This window comes from Phlebotomus papatasi, chromosome 1 (genome assembly GCF_024763615.1).
Source record: "Phlebotomus papatasi isolate M1 chromosome 1, Ppap_2.1, whole genome shotgun sequence".
In the NCBI taxonomy this organism is placed as follows: Eukaryota; Metazoa; Arthropoda; class Insecta; order Diptera; family Psychodidae; genus Phlebotomus; species Phlebotomus papatasi.
This window is the reverse complement of record NC_077222.1, coordinates 72,497,685-72,520,278: the sequence shown is the minus strand read 5'-3', so window position 1 is coordinate 72,520,278 and position 22,594 is coordinate 72,497,685. Positions and strand designations below refer to the sequence as shown.

The following is a 22,594-nucleotide window of genomic DNA, read 5'->3' as shown; positions in this document are numbered from 1 at the left end:
ATGAATGATAAATTTTCACTCTAGTGAAAAATATTAATGTATATGAGTATAAGTAGTAGTTTCTATTCCGAATAGCGTTTTGCTTATAAACATTGAAATTAGCCGTATTCTACATAGCCGTATTCTACATTGCTCCCTCTTCATTGAGGGAGTAATTCTCTGAAATGAGCTTCCTAGGGACTGGAAACGGCGGCTTATCCAAATCTTTTTGGCGTCTTAGATTGCTTTTTGTTTTTTTTTTTTTGCTTTTTTTCTTTTCCTACCCATACTCTCATAAATGTATATATCTTATTCCTGTTTTTTGATGCAGATGGCTCATACAACCTGAGAAAGAGTTTTCCACCGTTTTACTCTGGAGGTTGATTACCAACGCTAAGACGGCGGTGGCCGCTATCACACAAACATTGAATTCTTTGTACACCTATATCTCTGTCTAAATTTTTGCTTTCAAGAGCTCTAGCTCAAAAGCAGTACTTGAAATAAATAAGTCAAATAAGTCAAATTTGAAAAAAAATCATAAAATACAATTAATGTTGCGATAATTAAAAATTCCTCATTTTTGAGCTTAAATATTTACTATCAGCTAGCTGAAGATTTGCAAAAATATATTCTAGATTCCTACAACCTTCTAGTTTACGATTATACTTACAAAGTTTAGAAAGAAACGACTTTATGTAGTTAGGAAAAAAATGTATCTATGGATCACGAATGACACAATCGCACCCAATTTAACTTTTAAATCAGAAAAAAAACATCTTCCAAATGCGCCAGCCTTCGAATATTGCATTTTTTTCTTTTTCCCCAAAGCAAAAATTATATTTTCTATTAGGAATAAGTGATGCACTTCCAAATAAGAAAATATATTCAAAATTTAACCCTCTAACAGTGTTTTCTTTAATATGCGAAAAAAAAGTTCTAAAGCAATGTTTTCTATGATAATTATGATCCAATAAAGTCGAAAAAACCATCCATTCTTCATTATCTCTTTTAGTTTAGGCGCTAGGTGAGAAAATATAATTTTTTTTTTTGAAACTCTTTTTGCTTCTAAAATTCACATTTTTAGTTTTTTCAATTTTTTTAAATAAAATATACAAAGTAGAATGACATATCTTTCAGTAAAAAATAAATTTATTTTAGTCAGATAACTTTAAATCGGTATTTTTATGGAAATTGGAAATGAGTTTTTTTGCACAAATATTTTTTGTTGCTTTTTCTCTGACCTGTCACACAAAACTGGGAATAGCAACAAAACGAAGAGTCAAAATGAGTTCAAACTTTCAAGAGATATTTATAAGACTATTACCGAGGACACTATAGCACTTTTAAATAAATAAAATCTTTATTGTCGCTGTAAATGTGATTTTTGTGAAGACCGCCTGGAGGCGGTCTTACTCGTTAGAGGGTTAATTTCTTTGAGGAAAAAAATAGTTCAATATCCGAAAGTTAGTACTTTCAGTAGCTGAACATTTTCTTCAAATTGTTATACAGCTTCTAAAAAGGCATCTGGATTGTTACACTGTCGCATCTCCGCTGAGGATTTTCAGGAAAATTGTGAGCCATGTGAAAAAGAGGAGACAATGAATAGACAATATTGAGTTACAAAAGGGAGCTTTGAAAAATGACACTATCATCATGTGCTGGAAGTAGAAATTGTTGGATTGATATGATGAAAAGTATTGGAACTAGTGTACAAGTAAGTTCCCATAGGGATCCCATTTTCGCGTAGTCCCCAAATGATGGTATAGGAAGATAAATGACGGAAATCACCAGACATCAGATACTATAATGGCATCTCTCCATATAAAATACATTCTCTAATATACTTTCCCGCCTCATTTTTCCCTTGGCCAAAAATACATTCCCTCACAGCTGGGTAGAGAATGAAATTGTACAATCTGGAGTTAGAGATTTGTCGGATTTGCAGTGTATGGCAAGGATTTTCATTGAATGTGACATTCGCACGATCGGGGTGTGGCACAGACACTGAATTAAATTTTTCCGCTTGATTTTTATCCTCCGAAATAGTGTCCGATTACCAGAGGCAATTTCCATTCTAAATAAATAGAAACTTCTAACATATAACATGGGATTGAAATTCACCTGGAAACCACACGGTATGTAAAAGCTCATGTGAGCTTTCATTTTTCTCTCTTTCATCACCTGAAGAGAAAATGACAATTTTGATCCACTCCTGTGGCCATACATATCCAGAAATTCACGTTTTTTTCGTTACATGTAACAGAGCAAAAAAATCCCTGGGGATAATTTATTGATTTTCGCTTTGCGGTTTTGCTCATCGGTCATTCTAAAATTACTATGTTATCCTCTATTGGAGAGTGATGAGGAACTCGAACTTTTGCGTGATTGTGGTAATAAAGTTCATATTATCTGTTTATTATAAAAGCAAGTATTTAACACTTTACACATTTGGTAAATATAAATAATTAGGCTAGTGGTCATTACTTTTACAAAATTAATTATACAAATTCATTGCACAAATATTTGACACAGATGATTTAAATTGATGATAAAACATGCAAAGCTAATTTAAGCGAAAGAGGTGCACAAAGATAAGCATTAATTATGTTGAGTAGTACATTTAGAATTAATTTCAATTAATATTATATTAATGCGAATACCGTATACTTTAGTAATACAGAAAGAAACAACCGAAAGGATAAAGACAATTTGTGTAAAACACTATTATAAATTTCCTATCACTATTATTGTTATAATGAGAAACAATTAAGAATTTTGAATGTATTTTTATTTTCTTTTATTATATTTTTATTTTTGATTTTGTTGCTCGAACTAGAGAGAAGAATTCCTCAATTACTATACAATTCCTCAACATTTTATTACGTGTAATTTTCAGCCCTCCCCCTCCTCTTTTATATACAAATGTTCTTAACTTAACTTTAGAAATCAGACGATTTCTTAAAAATTACGTTGTGCTCATTGTATTAATTAACTGCTAATATGGTAATAACCAGAACAACAAGGCACACCGTTAGATATAGCGAGTTACCGTCTTCGTTGGAACCCTCATTTGATAAATAAATAACTTTTTTGCGGTTCCATGTATTGACTTTAAAATTAAATTACTTTTTTTCTAAGAGAAAATTTGAATACCTTTATAAGTAATATTTCTTAATAGATATATAGTAAGGTAGGGTAACTGGATCGTTTTCCGAAGAGTGCTACTTAAACGCTTGTTTTTGGACTGATGAAATTCTTTTTTACTTCTTCTAAATCCATAGAATTATTCACTGTTTCATTCAGAAACATAATGTAAAAAAATTATCAAAATATTAAAGAGAATTTATAAAGTAATGAAAATACAGAAATAAGTCAGCATGCACTGACTGGGTCGCCTTTTCGCTAATTCACTTTTAATTAAACCTTTGGAATTAAAATAAATACTTTTTTCACAAGGAAAAAACAGTAAATATTTTCAATCAACCAGCTTTCATTAGCGAAAATATCACTGCTAGAAAATTTTTAGTGAAGAATCCAGCTGACACAAGATTGAAATGAATCGATTACACTCACTTTTTTAATGGATAAAAATATTATTTTTGCTTTTCTCAAACTTGAATAGTTATATTATGTTTCTGTAGTGACTATATTACAGAAATAAAAATAAAAATATTATTTTAAGTGGATTAGTCATAAACGATTCAGATAGCGAAGCGCCTGGAATAGCACACTTGACTATAGTGTATTTAAAAGTTATTTTAATCCTTGACGTGTCTAAAATCTTTCCAAGAATAAACTGATAACAAAGTTTTGTTCACATTTGAATTGTTTAAGTGCTACCGTATCTAAATAGTTTTTTTTCTGGTGATATAAAATTGTTTCAAATGGATTGTGAAAAACTCAACAACTGAACAAACTGATTTTAGGGTAGAGTTGAGTGGACCAATTCCAGGTATACAAAATTTTAAAAAATATAAAATTTTGAGATAAAAAATTAATATAATGGGAAATGTGCCTCATATAAAAAAACAATCCCTCAGAGAAACTATCTCTGCTTTTTTAACTTGAATATAGTTCTAAAACATTTGGTAAATGAGTCTAGAATTGAGGTGCCTGAAACTGTTCCACATCGCCCTATAGCATCAATATTACAAACTCGGATAATTTTCCATCTATATTATTCCATCTTAATTGCAATTTCAATTTAATTTAAACAACATGTGATAAGAACTTGTCTAAATTACATGTAAATTCTTCTTCTAAAATGGAAAAGTGAGAGATTTGTAGTTTATTTTCCACATGAAAATCCAAACACAAACCGCTCTTGAGATGCTTGAGATGACGACATTTTGTCCCATTGAGTCCCATTGAGGATTGAAGAGTAAAGTTTTGTGGCTTTCTTTGAGTGATATAACCATCTGTGTATAGGGATTCTCTGGCATATACATGCTCGAGCGATAAGACTTTCTCCCTTACTAACAATTAAAACTACAGAATATGAAAAACAATACGTAAATCCTAACTAAACAATGCAAAGTCAATTATAGTTTAGAAAGTGATTAATTTATACACTGTTCCCATGATAAGTTATTGTGTTGTAGAATCCTATTGAAATGTATTTTAACATCTAAACGCGATGACCAACTTTTCAGACTCACTTGGAGCATATCTATTGAAAAGTTTTCAAACTCATACATTTTCTATTTACCCAACTTTGCAAATATGCAAAAGGTTTGTTATTTGTGAAGAAGTACTCTTTTAAACATTTTAGCAAAAAATAGACGATATTCGTAATTTATAAAAAAAAGTATGTCTACAATGTCTACAATAGAATAGACACAATTGTTTGTTTGACGTAAAATTTCAAATTTTGCAAGGAATATATCCCATTTTACTGCCCGAACTACACAGCCTAAGCAGTATATTGTAATGCCCCATTTTCCCCTTCGCCTCAAAAATTTAAACTTTCCATCCCCACGAAGACTTTTATCAACTTAATGAATCACATCAAAACGGTTGTGAATCGGTACACTGTAAATGATGCGAAAGTACTTTTGTGATATAGCATCTGAGTCACGAGTTCGAACTCGAACATTTCCCAAACCACGATACGCTTTGTTATCCATTTATTTTACTTTTTTATCCTGATTGTGTTCAAATAGGATAAATGTGTCTATAATTATTTATATAAAATACAAATGTCAAATAAGAAACTCTCTCAATTTATGTAAGCATTTAATATAAAATAGTAGATGAAAACTATTTTAATAAAATAAGTTCATAAGATTCCTCCTATCCCTCCTAGTCACAAAGTATATGCAAAAATACGATATTGGATTTTTGGTAGAATATTTCACTACAATTTGAAATCATTTGCATTTATCAAATAGTGGAATTCAACAAATAGGTATTATAACTTGTTATGTTTATTATCCAGTGAGCTGTAACATATTTCAGTAAAGTCTAATTTAAAAGGTTTTTATTGTTTTTTTTAATGAACATTTACGCTGTTTTAGAATTAATTTAACAGGCCCAGCAGCTTATCCAATTTTGATCCAGTTAGGGGAAGGTGGGGCTATTTTTCGCATATTTCTGAAGGAAGCTGGAACTTACAATTAATTTATTTAGTTCCATATTTGTATTGTAGAGGTAAATTACATTACATTAAAGTCAAGTTACCTTTAGAACCTTTAGTTCCCTTTATTAGCCCAGTCACCTTTAGAAATATACGAAAAAATCGTATATCAATGTAGCCCCACAGCTCAAAGTAACCCCATCTACCCATGTTGTCGAAGGATACGAATAACTAAAGTTTACTACCGTCGTTGCGGGTGACTTTGCACGTTTTTTCAGTGTTTTTCAACTTTACCCTCTAAAAATGGACAGTTAAAGTGAAGGGAGGGGGGTGAATGGATAAAATTATTTGTATTCAGTTGTTAATGAATGGATTTTGTGCCACTAACATTAATTTTATAAAATTTTACTATGTTAAAAAAATAAAGAAAAAAATGCTTGCACTTGGGATAAGGTGCGGGTGACTTTGCACTTTTTAATAAAATTTAAAAAATCAACAATTTCTGATAATAAACGACAATGAAGATCTTCACATCTAAGGGTAAGATGCACGAGATCTACAAGATGACGTGGTCGCCATCTTGATTTGACGTTTCTGTCCGCCATTTTGAATAACTGTCAAACCCTAAAACTAGTCCGATTGGGTTGAAATTTTAGTATGTTGTAGCTGATGTCAAGACCTTTTTAAAACGTATCTATGTTCCAGTCTACGTCAAGTATTTACCTAGATACAGAGGCTCAAAGTTTAAAATTTTGTAATACTCATATTTTGGCGGTCTTTATTTTTTAATCTTCAATATTTGAGACCTTAACGAAATGCATCAGTAACCGTTAAAAATTGTTGAGTCTTTAATTTTATATATTTATTTACTCTAACATAATTTAAAAAAAAAATAAACGAAAAGTGCATTTAATAATTTTTTTTTATTTTCAATCTTTGCGAAAACAGTTTTTAAGATTCTCAAATAATGTGCTGTTATAAACAAAAACATCACTTTTCTTTTGTTTGTTTGTTAGATCTTATCGCCTAACGATAGCGCTGTCTTTTTTGTGATGGTTTTGATAAAAGAAGCTCCCTGTAGTTCTGTATTCATGAAAATGTCAATATTTTGAAATTTGAGACCCTATATCCAGACAACCACTTGACCTAGGTCGGATTTTATATATGTTCTGAAAAGGCCTTGACATCAGCTACAACATACTAAAATTTCAGCTCAATCGGATGAGACTTTTGTTTTGACAGTTATTCAAAATGGCGGACAGAAACGTCAAATCAAGATGGCGACCATACCATCTTGTAGATCTCGGTCATTTTATCTTAAGTTCCCACAAAATTGGATAATTTATAGCCAAATACTTCTAAAATAAAGCTTTAGAAAGACCATTATATGCAATTTTGTAACATAAATCATGCGTTCTTAGGAAGATAATAGGGAAAAAAAATATTTTAATAAAAATAATCAACAAAATCGAAGTGGATTATTCTAGCCAGATAAATTTAGATTGGATTTGGGCAATTTACTACTCTGAAATCGATTTTGGAATTGCACCTTCAGATAACTTTTTCACGGAGTCGTTTTTTGACAAAATACCTATATTTGCATTTCATTTGCTATTACTGAAACTACAAGAATCTTTTTGGGGATCATTGTACCTTACTTGGTACATAACATATCCCTATATACTTTGACATGGTAGACCGGATCGGCGAAGACCATTAATAAGTGCTAGAATTTATGAAAGTCTTACGGACAGCAGAGTGCAAAGTCACCCCCCGAGTGCAAAGTCACCCGCAACGACGGTACAGTTCTTAGTAAAATTTCAAAAAAAATTCGTATGTTATAGGGGAGACTGGGGCAAAAAGTAACAACTCGAAAAATTCAAAATTCAATATCTTCCAAGGTAAAAAAAAAATAACGGCTCAAATTTTTTTCTATAGATAGCCTCCATAGACCTTCTTCAATGTCGTAAGTTTCTTAGAATTCGAACAAGGAATTTACAAAATAAAAAATATTGAAATTTTTAGCCCTATTTTTGTAATAATTTCCTTGCAGAAGATAACAATTATTACCTACTTATTTTTCAAAAATTGATGCACTGGTGAATATTTTCTAAATAATTTGGATTCTTTGAATGCGAATCCGCTATCTATTTTAGAATTTCACAAAGGTTCTTTTCTCCAGAAAACCTTTTATTAAAAGTGGCCACTTGGGGTAAAAAGTAACAAAAGGTATGGAGCAAAAAGTAACAAAAAAAAGGAGCAATTTCTGATGTCTCACGGCGAAAAGAAACGTCATTACCATGTCTCACCACTTGTTGTTTGCATTGGTCAAACGATTTGCAGTCTTTTGTGTGTTTTTTTTTTATAAAATAGCTTGAAAAGCGCTTTTCTCATTTTCTCACTTTTCTCGCAGAGAAAACAGTGTTTTACAGAGGTGTAGATGAATAAATTTTCTATGAAAATATGTCCTCTAAGTATTTTTTTAAATTTACGGAAGCCTGTAATGAAGCGAATTACATTTTTCCCAGCATTTTTGAGAATAGTCACAAAATTACCTTTTAAAAAATGGCTCGATAAACGTATTTCCTTGCAAAATAGAGGAAAATTACTTTCACAAAGTTGTAGTGTGGAAAATTTCATATAAAACTGCGCTAATTAGAAATTTTTGAAGCGCTCGAGTAGCTTGTAAAAAAAATAAAATATCCGATTTGTGACTTTTGGCCCCAGTCTCCCTACTGTTTTACAAGATTTTTGTAGATAGCCTGTTTTTGCTTAAAGAATTCTACATGTTTTCATTTAAATAATTTTTGTTGAAAAAATTCGTATGGCTACATCATAATATGATATAAAAATGTTAAGGGACTTAAAAAAAAATCACATTACAGAATTTTTAATAAATATAGCATAAAATTCACAAAACTAATTTAACTATATTGATACTATAGTACACTCTCGTGAAAATTAGGAATTTAATGTAATTCTCGTAAATTTCTCTTGATTTATTATAATAAGTAGGGGAGACCGGGCCAATATAACCCTGCTATCCTCTATACACAAATTAATTTTAAGCCAGTTTTACACCAATTTATTGTCCAATTACCATATGCTCTTTTATATAAATAACTAATGTGGACAGCTCACACTGAAAATACATTCTTGAATTAAATAATTTGTTTAACTGTTAAATGTTTCACATCAGGACGTAGCATTTTTTTTGCTTTTGATATGCATGGGGAGTATTTGCATAGCTTGTTTTCAGTAGGGAAGGATGGGGATGTTTGGCATATTTCAACCGTTTTCCATGTATTTTTTCTGGAAAAGGAATAAAAATGTTAATCAAGCTAATTCGTACAAAGTTTAGGTTGCTTAAAACAACATATCTTAGTTCTCTTCTAAAGTACCATTATCTTGAAATAATGGATTTTTTTAAACTTTGAGATAATAAATTCGCTTTGTTGTGGATTCTCTTAAGAAATTCATGAGATGCAATAAAAACACAATACTTTTAACGCTACAAGCTTTAAAATAAGATGATAATTTAATGTAATAACTTACTTGGAATCATTAAATTTATATTGATATTCTTATAGAAGTAATTACTAAAATTTGTACGTCGCTAATACAATATATTTATTTGCTTCATGATTAATTCTAAGATCGTTTAACAACTCCCTGAAAGTACTTTGACCCTTTCTATCACAAAGTGTCTCTTTTTATGTTTCTTCTCTGCAGTGAAAAAGCATTTAAAGATATGCTTACAGGGCCTGGAGCTCTTCTTGATTATGAAATTAGAACTTTTGCGAGATGTCTTAATGAAAATGGCAAATATATTGCTGTATTTGCATGCTGTATGTAAAATGAACTCATCCAACTAAGAAAGTATATATGACACGATTTGGATTCCCAAGCCTTAAAGGAACTTTGCTCATCTACTCGGCTTCAACTTTTGCAAAACGACTTTTTGCAAAGTATAATAATGAATATAGAATTCAGGATTTACAAAAGTTGAGCAAAATATGTAGACAGCAGTCGCTAAAATTATTAAAAATTCAGGGAGAGAAATGGATGAAAAATTAACTTTGGGGATGAGTGGGAAAAGTGATATCTTCTTCAGTTGATGTCCATGTTAGTTGAAATTGTTCCAATTAAAAAGGTTTACTTTTAATGACTTTTTGCTCTGATTCCTTTTTCCTGACACCATCTGTGTGGCCCATTTATTGACTGGGATGTGAAAATGGTATAGGGAAAAAGTGTGAGTACATTGCTGACGAATAAAGAGCTTTCTTCGTCACTTTTATCAGACGAACAAAGTGAATAAAATTTTAATGGTGTCGCCGTGCCAATCTTCCAATAGATGCCATTACACTGTAATTACATCATGGAAATTGTATTACTATTTCAAGTATACGAAAAGCCACCATCCCATGTACTTGAGAAGTTTGGGTAGCAGAAGAATTAGGGTGCACACATTACAAGTCATTTCGTCATATAACCACCCATACCACATTGCCTTAAATATTTAATTCAATAATCACGTCAGACTCTCATCCAATTTGATTTCTCGCATCACATCCCTTCATCGCTCTACTTAACATTACAAACTAGTGAAGAATATTCCGATGACGGGCTTGTTTACATTTATACCCCAAAATTGGCGTACACTTTTCAAGTATCTTCGGGGAAAATGATTTTCCACTTTGGTGAATAAATATCACCGATGGAACCGAATATAGAATAAAACGTGCTTTGAGACGAAATTTCATGTCAAAGTGTATATTGGTTAGACGTTCAATCAGTTGGTGGATTCGACTGTCCATTCGCAATTAAATTTCAATTATACTCTGTAAATATTTAATAATGATAGTGCCACAAACTATAGATAAGGTCATTGTTCTCGTATAGCACAAAGAATTATTTGAATTAATTGAAAAAGAGTTTCTTTGTTCAATTATATTCAGGAATTTTATAACTTGTTTGAATGAAATTTATTATGTAAGGAAACTGTGCTAAATTTTGGACAAGTTTCATTATATCTTTTTTTCTAATGTAAATTGAAAATTGTTAATACTTTTTCATAAGTTTTGTAATGAGCCTTTAAAAGTAGTTTTTCGTCTATTTTTTTTTTATTCATTTTAAACCAAGATTGTGAAATTGCGACCAAGTGGTTCTGCGGTCGAAATCCCAAATGCCAAAATCCCGAAAAACAAAATCCTAAATTCTTCTAAGTGTCATAGTTACTTCCACAATTGAACTCGCACCAACTCACACTTTCTGTAGGTAAAGGGAAATTTTCTGTGTTTTGGGAAATTGTCCATATGTTACCCGCCATATAATTTCACCCCTTATACGGGCTTCAGACCTAAGGCTTAGCCATATGGCTTAACTTCTCTTATTTCTTATCAATCAAGATTTTTTGGAAAAATATGACTTAGGATTGAATATTATGGATAAATGATCTGGTTAATTCCGAAAATCAATAAAATTGATCACTATTCTGAAATTTGAGACTTTAGGGAACTGGGCTATACATCAGGTCTGAAGCCAGAATTACAAGATTTCGACCATTCGGGATTTCAGCTTTCGGGATTTTGGCGTTCGGGATTTTGGCTGTCACCGAATAAAAGTATCTAGTATATGATATTAAAAAAATAGTTAAACAATCTTTGTGACAAGTTCTTCCCGGTAATTTCTATACATCTGGAAAGGAACGTCAGTTTACGAGGAGGTGGAAAAGAAGAAGACAAAATTAAAACCCGTATTCAATTATTCTCGTGTATTACTTTCCATTGGGCGAAATTTGTCTGACTAAGCTTAATTTGAAAATCAGAAAATCTTATGAGCAATAAAAAAAATATATTAATTCAGTAAAATACTACATTACTACTCGGAGTAATCGTAACTACCACAAAGGATTAATAAAAGATCTCCGAAAATTTTATTTCCGAGTTTTTAAACTTTTAAAAATCTTTTTAGGAAAATTTCAAAAAATTCAGTTTTAATATTGTGCTTCGTGACACACGTAATCTCTTAATTTTTTTTAATTTTAAATTATGTTTACGCTTTAAATAAATTTACAACGTTTTTTGTGGGCCAAGTCTACATTAATAAATATAGATTAAGTTCAAAATATTAAGTGATATAAAATTATAAATTACGCATTTTTACGTTCATTAGTGTCAAACATGAGAATCGTGTTAAAATTTTAATGAACAAGTGTGTTAACACCGTAATAAGTTAAAGTGCCCTCGAGTCGATCGATTCCTCTACTCGACCGGTGGTCAATATTTGAATGTTTGATGATGAATTTCTATAAAATTGTCACTGATTCGTATTTATTTATGAAATAATTGACCTATTAATGTTAGATCATACACCAAATATTATTGCAAATATAAATAAGTTGAATAAATAACTCTACCGGTCGAATTGAGGAACTGGTCGACTTGAGAGCACCTTACCTTATTTGTATTTAAGTGTATTGATAAAAACAAACACTTATAAAAACCTATAAATATAAACCTATATACTACATAGCCTATAGTGGCCCAGTACATAAAAAACACACAATTTAAATTTATTTTTATTTATCTATTTGTATATTGCCATTCCAAAATAAGACTACCAGAATAAATTTGCATTACTATGCAATGCATTGCATATATAATATTACTATGCTAAAATATTACTATCAGAAAACATAAGACTTGGCCATGTATTTGCTAGTTTTTCATAATCTTATATTTCTTATAATTTTAACAATAATATTTTTAAAATCCAGTATTTTTGTCTATAACTATTTATAGCCAAAATGCTATAATTTTATAATTTTAAAAGCATTCAAATCATACTTTAAGAATACTTTTAAAAAGTCTGATATATTCGAATAATGAAGTATTGGATTAGGAAAATTATCTCGAACGTATACTTTTAAAACTCAAAGCAAAATTTCCAGAACTGTATTTAATTCGCTAGCTCCTAGACACCTTAATTTTATCATGAAACTATACTAAAAAAAACTATTGCAATTATGCTAAATTGGCAGATAATTGCAACAGTTCTGCAATTATTGAAAATTAGAAAACCTGGAACTTTTTCATGGGAAGTTTCTTGTTTTTAAAATGTTATATAATGTATAAAAATAATGTTATATAAAATTAATAATTTTATTATACATAGAGCTTATTATTTTCGTACCATGAAGGTGATAGACTATAGGACATCACCCTTTTGGGGGTGTGAGATAAAATTCCGAGATATAAAACTGTTCACCCTTGCAGGTTTTGAAGATTTCGAAAATATGGAAATGTGAAAAAAAATAATGACCAATAATGTTTACAAAGTGGCAGAAGTACAGAACCCATGAATTATTAAAAAAAATCAATTAGATGCCTAAAAATTCTCGGGAAGTTTCCTGGATATGAAATCTGAGATGGTGAGTTTGTCACGTGATAAATTCATCGGTCAAAAATCACTCTTTCTAAATGTTTCAAGAAATTTTCAAAAATATTATCTTGTAAATTCTAAGACACCGCAAATGTTTCACGACACTTTTCAAGAAAACTTAACGAAATACTCACAAATGACGATCTAAGAGTTGTGAATTTCTCATGTGAATTTGAAAATTTACCCCTTGGTTGAATAAAAATACAAGGCTTCAAAAAATTTGTTATTTGAACAATAATTTTGAAAATGCAGTGGATTCAAACCCTAAGGTGACGAAAAGTGCTTACTCCACCCTAAAAATAAGCCTTTTCTTACACTTAAGTGTAGTGTATATAATCTTTTTAATAATACTTTAGGGGATGAAATTAGAGATTTTACTTGCTATATTTATTTTGTTTTAAAGATATATCTTCCACTTAAAGTACGTAATGAAACGTTTTCGCAAAGTTGCAGGTTAAAGCCAATTTCATTTGCAGAAAGTATACGGAAAATTAATATTTTGTTGAGTCATAAAAGCTCTCTTAATTAGTCCTCTCAATGGTAAGTATAATTTTTCCTTACTTCCGTGGCTTCCATAAATGAGTAGGACACTTTGTGGTTGAATTTATTACTTCTCAAGGGTTAAAATCAGACTGGGCTGAACGCGAAAGGTATCGTGGTTATACAAGAGCGTCTGCACGAGAATCTCATGATGGGGAAACAGAATGAAAGGGATTTTTTCTTATTTGATGGGGACAAAGCTTGAAGGTCAGCTATGTAAAGGTGTCTACACATTGGAGCTGATTTCATCAAGAATTATTTCAAGAATTTTTTAAAGAAAAATTCATATTTTTGAAGGAATTTTTGAAGAAAAATGCCTCCACATTGGGTTTTTTATTTTCCATCAAAAATTTTTTTGACAGATTGCCATCATTTCCAAGTCTCTACCTCTTCTGACTGTTTTTCACGAAAATTTGTTGTTTCACTACTGGAAAAAGTGAGAAAAGCGTTTGGTGAAGTTCCTTGGGATAGTATTTAGTGAATTTGTGAAGAAAATCTTCTAAATATTCAAGGGAATAGTGTTTTTCTGGAGATGTCGTTCCTGGTGGAATCCAACCCAGCCTTGAAGGAACATTTCCTGTGATTTTCCTCCAGAAATTGCCGGAAGTTATTCCATCTGTGTATTCTTGAGGTGTTCCACAGTACAGTGGCCTCGTACTCCATGGATTGCAAGATGGATGGAAAGGAGAAAATTTACGGGCACTTTGGAATCTCTGCCTTGGTTACCAATCAAAACAAGAGCTAACCAGAGCCACCGAGGAGATCTCAATGCAAACGAGAGCTATCCGGAGCTACCAGAAGCCATCACTTGAACCCCAAGAAGAACATCAGAATGATCTTTTATATCATTCACTTTCTCAACCACTAGGAACTCTGTGGGATTGCTTCCTTTCGAGAACATCAGAACTGGATAGCCACATGCCTTCAATTCCTCATGTCAATGGAACATGGAACCCAGTAAATAAATCAGTAGTGGAATTATTTTGGAACATCCATGGAATTTTCACAGGAATATTCTTCTATTATATTAATTTAAAAAAAACTACATTTTTTACATAATAGAGATCCTTTATGTAATTTTTTTTTTTTAATTTATTAAGGGGTCCATCTGGAAGATGATTGCCCCGCCTTTATGTAATTTCTAATGATTATTTATTAAAAATTCCTACTTTTAATAACATAATGCAATGTAAAGGACTTTTAATTTAGAAGATTACGTGGATTTTTAAATATTTAGATTTGCTTATTTTTAGTAGTAGAAAATATATCTGATGTGGGGATGTTATAATATAATACAAGCGGTTTAAAATAAATGAACTAAAAAAAATCTAGTATAATATCGACCACTCAGAATATAATCCGACTATCTCGATTTTTTGCAAAATTCGTTTTTTTCGCTTTTCGGATACTCCGTGAAACCCTCTACCTTCCCTGTGAATATTATACCTGAATATAAATTATTTCCAAATTTATAGCGCTTTTTCTAAAAAAGCAAAATCTCACTCATTTTTCAATTCAGTCAGGATAAGATCCGCATAATTCGACCGTGTGACGTCATCATTTTGCATGTCAAAAGTATTCCGGCTGATTTCACGATAATAGATAAGCTATTATTTGGCTGCAAATATGTATAGTTTTCAATTTGGTAATATCTAGTTAATAACCAGTATTGTTAATAATAATTAATAACTCTTCTATAAAATTAAAAAAATGGATCAAAAACTAAAAATTGGATATTGAATACGAAATAGGCGTAAAGTGCTAGTATTTTTTATATGGAGTTTGACAGCTGTAATGGACATTTGAATGGCTTATATTTTATAAAGATCAAAGAAAATTTCACGATTTAATCCAGAATATAAATTTTGCGAATATTGCAATTATTTATGAAATATTACTGATATCTTGATAGTTTTTTGAGGTTCTCTAGTATTGCAAGTGTTGCAAAACCTGGATAAAAGCAATAAAATGCTAATTCATCAAACTTCTCTTTGGCGCGAGAGCTCATAACCTATTAACTTTTAAGAGGTTTTGTTGCTTGATAATTGGTTAGAAATAATAATAAGAAATATGTGAAAAAGTGAAAATAATAAAAACTAAATAATATAAGACCTATAGGGGGTGTGGTTACCCGTCCTACTTCACTGAAACACTACCTCTTGTTTCGATAATTATATCTTTTTATTAATCAATTTTCACATGAAAGTTTTCTACATTTTCTTTCGGATAATTAGCCGTCATTCCACACTTCACTTCTTCTTCTTCTTCTTCCCCTTCCAGTTCCCCATCCTAGACACACACCAACTGATCGACATTTTCCCATCACTACAGTTCCCACAGGGTAAATTCTGTAATTGCCGTGGAATTTTCACGCTTGCGTTTGATATCTGTCAATGCCAATCGACATATCACATTTGTTCGATTCGAAAATTGAATGAATTGATTTTTTCACACTTTAAAACCCAAATTGACATTTTACTTTAATTTTAAGTGATAACACTAATGTATAGAGAATTTAATGACCTTTCGTTTAGTAGAAAAAAATAGTTGATAACTTTTTTATTATGTTAAAAATTGAAAAAAAAACAACTAAAAAATGGGCGTAAAATACCAAATTGGCGTAAAATGCTACCTTTTTATACGTAGTTGGCATCCGAAATGGACATTTGAATGGCTTATACTATATAACCTAAAAAATGTTAATATTTTTGAGTTTTGTCACGATTCGAAAAAATCGTAAAAAATACGTGAAAATAATAAAATAATTATTAAAAATTAAATAATATAAGACCAAGAATTGATGTAGAATGGTAATGTAAAAAAAGGTGAAAATTCACTTTTCGCTTTGTTTTACTTTTTCTTTTCTTTTTAAACTATATATGAGAATTTTAAAATTTTACAGGATAATATATAGATATAAGTTCTAAGATTCTTTCCAAATTGTTAGGAAAAAGGAAATTAAATATGTAAACAAATGCAGTAGTCTCGCTATAAGCCATCGCTCTATAGTCCACAATTTATCGACCGTTGATTTCAAAACACTGATTTTAAGTTAGGTTATGTTTTTTAGTACGCGACAAGCATAATTACAGTAGAGTCTGTCAAATCTGAATCTCTCAAATTCGAACGCCGGTTGGATTTAAAATGTCAATTGTAGGGTTATGTTAAAAAATTCGTATTGTGGATGATTAAAAATCATATCTCTGTGCTGTTTTCTGAATATTTATACACATTATGTGCGAATAAAATGAAAAGAAAGTATGTTACCAACTAACACTTGTGAGAAATTACGGGAATTTGATTCAAAGTGCTATTTAATCTCACATAAATTCAGTTAGTTTTAAAAATATCGTTCGAATTTGAGAGGTGAGAAATGTCAAAAATACCCCCCAATCGTTCCAATTTGAGAGACTCTACTGTATTTTAATATTTTTGGCAAACTTTATTGAGTAGTTGTGATAATTGTGATCCACAATGAAGAAAGTAAGGACAAGTACCACAATCGCAAAGAAAGTGGAAGCCGTTGAGCAATTTAAATACTAAAAGTCGTTGATAATTTTAAAAAATTACATGGACTATAGTGCGACTCAAGTGTCAAATCTGGAACCAAATATGGACTATAGCGAGACTCTACTGTAGTATAAGGAAATTCAACAGAAGTTGCCTTTTTGCTACGAAAATCTGTAAAAATTCACTTTGGCATTTGTTGTCAATTTTCACAAAATTTATATAAAAATGATTAGAAAAATGGGAAAATATTTATTGAAAAAATAATTTATGAGTCCTAGAACTGCTGTGAAGTTTTACGAAACGAAAAATATTGAAAAATTGCTTTTTTATGGAGAATAACTGCTCTAGCATTTTATGACAGTTTGGTGTTTTACGTGATTTTTTGGCTCGGGTTTTAAAGTGTTAAAATGTCTTGAAAAAATTACTTAGAACAATTAATATACATAGATAGTGATGCGTATGGGGAATGATATCGAAACAATTTTGAAAAGTGATGCGTGACCAGCCGGGTCGCTTGGCAGCGTGGGAAACTCGAGTTGTTCGGGTCTTATCCTGAGCTTTTGATATGAAAGCTCAGGAAAAATATGTTACAACTCGGAAAATATTGTAATAGTTATTAAAATACACATTATTTTGTGAAAATTTTATGGAATTAAGATAACTTTTATCGAATCCTTTCGTTTGATGTACAATATTAGGAAAGTGAAGTTAAATTAATTGATTTATTAGCAAATGCAAATTTCAGCTTTAAATCGCTCTCCTGTAAAGTTGGCCATTCACGAATTAGTCAGGTCTTATTCTGGGTGGTCGATATGTCAAGAGACAGCCTTTGAAATTTATTGTCTTTTTTGATCAGTAAAAAGTTTCATTCAAGTTTTTAACGCTTGTGGAAAGGATTTTATCAATATCAGGAGGATTTTTTTATGAGATCTTAAGAGTATTTTCCAAAAATTACACTTTAAGACTCCCAAAAAATCTAGTTTTGAATCTAGTCCTTTACATTTCATTATGTTATTAAAAGTAGGAATTTTTAATAAATAATCATTAGAAATTACATAAAGGCGGGGCAAACATCTTCCAGATGGACCCCTTAATAAATAAAAAAAATACATAAAGGATCTCTATTATGTAAAAAATGTAGTTTTTTTTAAATTAATATAATAGAAGAATATTCCTGTGAAAATTCCATGGATGTTCCAAAATAATTCCACTACTGATTTATTTACTGGGTTCCATGTTCCATTGACATGAGGAATTGAAGGCATGTGGCTATCCAGTTCTGATGTTCTCGAAAGGAAGCAATCCCACAGAGTTCCTAGTGGTTGAGAAAGTGAATGATATAAAAGATCATTCTGATGTTCTTCTTGGGGTTCAAGTGATGGCTTCTGGTAGCTCCGGATAGCTCTCGTTTGCATTGAGATCTCCTCGGTGGCTCTGGTTAGCTCTTGTTTTGATTGGTAACCAAGGCAGAGATTCCAAAGTGCCCGTAAATTTTCTCCTTTCCATCCATCTTGCAATCCATGGAGTACGAGGCCACTGTACTGTGGAACACCTCAAGAATACACAGATGGAATAACTTCCGGCAATTTCTGGAGGAAAATCACAGGAAATGTTCCTTCAAAGGCTGGGTTGGATTCCACCAGGAACGACATCTCCAGAAAAACACTATTCCCTTGCATATTTAGAAGATTTTCTTCACAAATTCACTAAATACTATCCCAAGGAACTTCACCAAACGCTTTTCTCACTTTTTCCAGCAAAAAATAACAAATTTTCGTGAAAAACAATCTTGAATCGTGATGGTTTCCTTCAAGAATTCTGTCAAGAATGACTTTGATGAATTTTATTCCAATGTGTAGCCGATAATTTCTTTCAAAAATTCTTGATGGAAATTTCCTTCAATTGGATATGATTTTTGAAGAAATTTGTCTACACATTAGACAAATTTTCTTCAAGAATCCATCTTTTTGTCAAAAATTCTCACCAATGTGTAGGCAATTTTCTTGAAGAACACTTCTTGAAGCTCATTTTTGATAGAAATTTCTTATAATGTGTAGACACCTTAAGAGACGCCATGGAGTATTGAACGACATGAATTCCCTGTTGGGAAAAATAAGAGGGAAAATTTCCTTACTTTGTTGCCTCTGATGCTAATTCAGCCTTTGAAATGGCCACAGTGGGTGGTGGATCTTGTGCCATTTTAGCTTTGAGTACGACCTCAAAATCACCAATCGCATTTCACAGTACACAGAAACATTTTATTAAATTCTTTCACTTTTCAGAGAGTTTTTATTTCACCTTACTTATGGTTTTAAGTTCTCTTGTCTACCAAACTCTCTGCCGCATGGAAAATGTACAATTTCCACACAGAAACACCCAGAGAGGAGAGTGAAAAAAACACTCGCACAGAGATTATGTAATTAGTAGGAGTGGTTATTTTTTGTCACACGATGGAGCTTATATTATAATAGGGATTGGGCTTTTTTTTCTAAATGGTATTTATGCGTTTATGCTCAATAGAGACACTTTAAGCCACTGGAACACGCTCTATTTTTCACGATCACGCCCTTAGCTTCTAGTGAAGAAGCATGAGCTGATAATACGCGGCCTTGGCGACACTAACTTAGTCTGATGGTTCTGGTGATGAGGAAGAAGCTTAGACACCAACACATCTTCTGGAATACATAACTAGGGGTGTTCCTGGGAATACCGGGTTGATATACAACTAATTGGAAGGTGCACAGAAAAAAATTGAGAGAAAGTCTCTGACACTGGTATTCCTCCTGATAGAGAGCTTTTGTGTTCTGATGGTTTGTGGTCGTTGGAAATGTTGAGTGTGGGGTCCCTAGTGTATAGATGCTACTTTGTAGGCAAAAGACGTCAAGGGTTGAAGAATGTTGGCTTAAGGAGAGAATAAGATGAGAGACTGTGAAGTGTGTGTGTGACCTTATTCCGATGGAGCACACCCCATTTTCCCCAATTTGGGTTGATCACCCCTGACAGGGTGGCCTCCCGAAAGATAAGCAGGGAGTATCAAGTCTCTACTCTCGCTTAGAACCAAGTTCTATCAGCTACCGCACCTATCACCCCTTTTTGGGAATTACTGTCACGCCTAGCAATCAGCACCAAACGCAAATCAAAGCCACATTATGCACCAATGTTATTTTGATCTATTTAACTTTATTTTTAACTTTCACCTAATCACAAATTATCCTTGTAGTCTTTTTAAACTATTTGTCTTTCAAATCCACAACGTTTGCCAAAAACGAAAAAAAACAGTATTGAAACTTCAGTCTAATCCAATCCTTTCTTAGAATAAGTCTTCACTGCAGACATGAAAAAAATGACTAATTTCCTCTTGAGACTCGTGCTGTCAGTAATTTTATTAGTTGCCTTGAAAAACTACTTTACTGCGAGACACTCTTCCTTTTCACCGTTGTCCTGGAACACCCTTCCAGGACAATCAAGTTGAACTTGCAACAGTGGAGGCTCTAGAAGGCTCTGAATCCTCTTTTTCTTCGTTGCCACACACACCGCGTGAGGGTTGTTCGTGAGGAAGAGGTCTAGATCAGACTGACGAAAAGGCATTCTCTGCAATTGCGGGTGGGGCATTTCTCTGTGAGATTCATCTCCCAACTCAGAGCAGGATGTTGTTGTGCGCATGAAGCTTTTTGTGAGCACTGAGAGATAGGACAACATGCGAAAGCTCTCCCGTTCGCATATCCATGCTCTCTTGACATTGTGACGCGAGCATGGAGTTGATGTCATCCCCAATGGGGTATATCATTTTTTCGGCCAAAAGCTCGCTGTTATTCCTATCCCACTCCCCATACTCGAGGGTGATGTGTTTTGTAGCCCTCAAACAGACAAAAAATGGCTAGGTTAATGATTTTTGACAAATGCTCCAACATAGGCTTTTGCTTCCAACATTGGCTAACGGATATTTAGAAAATATGCTCATCCCGTGTTCTATTCTGAGGACAAATTTAAGCTTATGCGGGACGAGACGGAAACATTGATCCCAAATACTTGGCAAAATGGTATGAAATCTAATGCAGAGGGGTGTCTGTTGAACCATGAATAAACTTTCGGAAGAGGTAGGTTCTCATGCCTCTTGTGTGAAAAAATCCCAAAAACGACAATAAATTATAGATGATCTCTGGTTTTCTCCTCTTGAAAGTCCGTGCTGTATTTATATGGATGGTACACGCACATAAAAGCCTTCGTCAACTTTCAGACTGCCTTTAGGTCTGGTGGATTGGTGTATTCCTAGAATTGGGGGTGTGGGGAATAACAGTAGGTGTGGTAAGATGGGGATAGGCGCTGAAGTAAACGACAGCGTCGGAAGCCTTTACGCTGCTCAATGTCATAATCATCATTGGTGTCAAGGAGATGCGATGGTCTGTGATGTGCTTCTCAGCACGCCAAGTGCCTAATAGACATAAACTTTCTGATGTTATAGCTTTGAGAAAACTAAGCAGAATTCATTTACATCATGCAATTTTCCTAAATTCACCTTCAAATTCCTTAACTATTTTGCATTTCACAGAGAAGTCTTTTTTATCAGTTTTCCTATGGGAAAAAAAGCTTTTAGCATGAACGGGCAAAGGTGCGGAAAAAATACATGAAAAACGATCTCTCCTAGATGAAAGAGAGTGACTATGGCAATAAATTGAAACCACCACGGCAAAGGAAAGGAATATAGAACAAGATTTTTTTACACCTACACATGAACTTTTTGTCCTCAGACAGGTTAACACTCTGTATCTTTCCCTTACCATATTGCCTGGAAATGGCAAAAACGAAGGATCGGATTATAGTACTCCTGGGACGCCTGGGACACAAGTCACTATACTCTCCACCACCATTCTCCGAACTCTTCAAAGCCATTGTGTGTCTGCAAAGAATTTTCAATAAATGAAATTCTACTGTCACACAATATAATAACTCTCGAAGAATTGCTTCGTTTCAACGGAAAACGATTGATTGAATAAACTTTAACCCCTTTAACCGATCATTAAAGGTTTGAAAGGTTTAAAAACAATTTTTTTTTCACAAAATGCAAATCTGTATTCATAAATTTGTTGTGAAAGAACCCCGTTATCGTTACTCTAAATCTGATAAAAATATGGCAAAGAAAAATATCTATATTTTACACTAAATTATGACAAGATATTGATCATTTATTGGTTCTTTCTGGATGAGACTGGCGTAATGATTTAGTAAGGAATCCATCAAAGAATCTGTATTAGGATTTTTTTGGGAAAAAAATTACACGTTCGAACGTAATAAGAGGTTAATTATGGAATTTAGAGAGTCCATTTTCAGCAAAAATAAAATTTAAAAAATGGTATAGTTTCTTCACGAAAGACCTGGAACATGATAATGATGATGCTCTCCTTAGACGTCAAAAGTCGAATAAAACATTTAAGAAGTAAGGAAAATTATTAAGGAAAATTGTAGAATTACTTTAAATAATAGGGGAGACTGGAGCAAAGGGTCACAAAACGAAAAATTCAAAATTCAATATCATCTAAGGTAAAAAAG

At 32.2% G+C, this 22,594-nt stretch overlaps 1 protein-coding gene across 1 annotated transcript in view; it reads right to left on the bottom strand.

Annotated features, from left to right (window-relative positions):
- The window catches only part of LOC129800707 (glutamate [NMDA] receptor subunit 1), a 159,195-nt gene extending 138,573 nt beyond the window's left edge, over positions 1 to 20,622 (bottom strand). Inside the window, exon 1 of the mRNA XM_055845305.1 lies at positions 19,182 to 20,622. The gene's annotated coding sequence lies outside the window, so the exon portion shown is untranslated. The remainder of the gene's footprint in view (positions 1 to 19,181) is intronic.
- Between the last annotated feature and the right edge of the window lie 1,972 nt (positions 20,623 to 22,594).